The following is a 1,934-nucleotide window of genomic DNA, read 5'->3' on the forward strand; positions in this document are numbered from 1 at the left end:
CCTCTAAGAGAGCATAAGATTATAAAATAAAATAGTTAGAAATGAAAGTAAGATAGATGGGTATCTAAAAGAACCAATTCAAAACATTGGAAGTCCAAAGTATGAAAAAGAAATGGCTGGGCCCAGTGGCTCACACCTGTAATTCTAGCACTTTGGGAGGCTGAGGCAAGAGGTTCACTTGAGGCCAGGAGTTCAATACTAGCCCAGGCAACACACTGAGACCCTCACCTCTACAATAAAGAAATAAACAAACAAAAATTAGTCAGGTATGGTGGCATGCACCTGTAGTCCCAGCTACTTGGTAGGCTAAGGCTTGAGGATTGCTTGAGCCCAGGAGATCAAGGCTGCAGTAATCTATGACTGTGCCACTTCTCTCCAGCCTGAGTGATAGAGTGAGCCCCCTATGTCTCTAAGAAAAAAAAAAAAAAGGAAAAAGGAATGAACTTATGTAGTAAGAGCATGCATGGATGAACCTCAGAAGCATGATGCTAAATGAAAGAAGCCAGATGCAAAAGATCATACATTGTATGATTCCATTCATAAAATGTCAAAAAAAAGATAAGTCAATTAGAGATACAAAGCAGATTAGTGATTGCCTGGGGCTGGGGCTGAGAACAAGGATTGACTACAAATAAGCATAAAGTGATCTTTGGCGGGTGGGGAAGTGAGCAAAAGAAAATCCCTGCCTTTGCTCAAAGTGGAAGTGCATTTTTAGTTCCAAGCTGGATAAATAAGAATACCAAGCCATGTTATAATAAAACTGCAGAGCATTAAGGATAATGACATAATCTTAAAATCTCCCAGAGACAGATGAATGAGTATCTGCAGAGTGCTGACAGATCAACTGCAGACTAAATATCAGCAACCGTGGAAGTCAGCAAATGGTAATGATGTGCTCGTGAGAAGTAAGCATAGACAGAGAATTTTTTACCCAAAGTATGCTTCATTAATAAGGGGGTAAAGGATATGTTCCAGATATACAAAAAATCAAAATAAAAAGAACTTATCATCCATAGAACTTCATTGAAAGAACTTTTTTTTTTTTTGAGACGGCATCTCACTTTGTTGCCCTCTGCAGACTGCTGTGGCATCATAGCTCGCAGCACCCTCAAACTCTTGGGCTCCAGTGATTCCCCTTGTCTCAGGCTCCTGAGTAGCTGGGACTACAGGCTCCCACTACAAAGCCCGGCTGTTTTTAGAGATGGGGTCTCGCTCTGGCTCAAGCTGGTCTCGAACTCACGAGCTCAGGTGATCTACCTGTCTTGGCCTCCCAGAGTGCTGGGAGCAATCGCAGCCGGTGAAAGAACTATTACTAATGATGTCCTTTAAAGGGGGGAAAAATGAACAAAGGGAAGAATGGGACATAAGAAACAATGAATAAAATGCCAGTAAGTTTAACTACTTCCTACAGAAAAAAATCTCCAACTTTGTGTCTTTTTAAATAGAATTATACCTCTAATTAACTGGCATTGAATTAACTGGACTGGTATTGAATAAGTTATTAAGCACTCTAAGAACTGTGTTTGAGTTAGGAATATCATAGAAATGCTATATTATTATAGACTTTATTTAAAAAATTTATAATTCATAAGGTATATAAAAGTTTCATTTAAAATGGAAATATCTATAATAATTATTTAACTAACTAGTGGGGGAAGAATACCAGAAATCTTATTAAGTAGGAAAGAAGTAAAGAAGAAAAATGATAGTAAACAGAAAACATAAATTAAGTGGAAGAATTAAGTTGAAATCTGCCAATCATGAAGTACAGACATGTGAATTAAATTCACCTATATAAAGGCAAAAATCATCAAATTAGAAAATAATTATACAATAATGTATCAATTTATTTTATATAGTCTCGGGATCATTACATTGGAAAAAAATAAAATTAAAATGAAATTTATATATAGGCACTATACCACAGAAAAACT

Source organism: Otolemur garnettii, unplaced genomic scaffold, assembly GCF_000181295.1.
Source record: "Otolemur garnettii isolate 467f Iridium unplaced genomic scaffold, OtoGar3 scaffold00014, whole genome shotgun sequence".
Taxonomy (NCBI): Eukaryota; Metazoa; Chordata; class Mammalia; order Primates; family Galagidae; genus Otolemur; species Otolemur garnettii.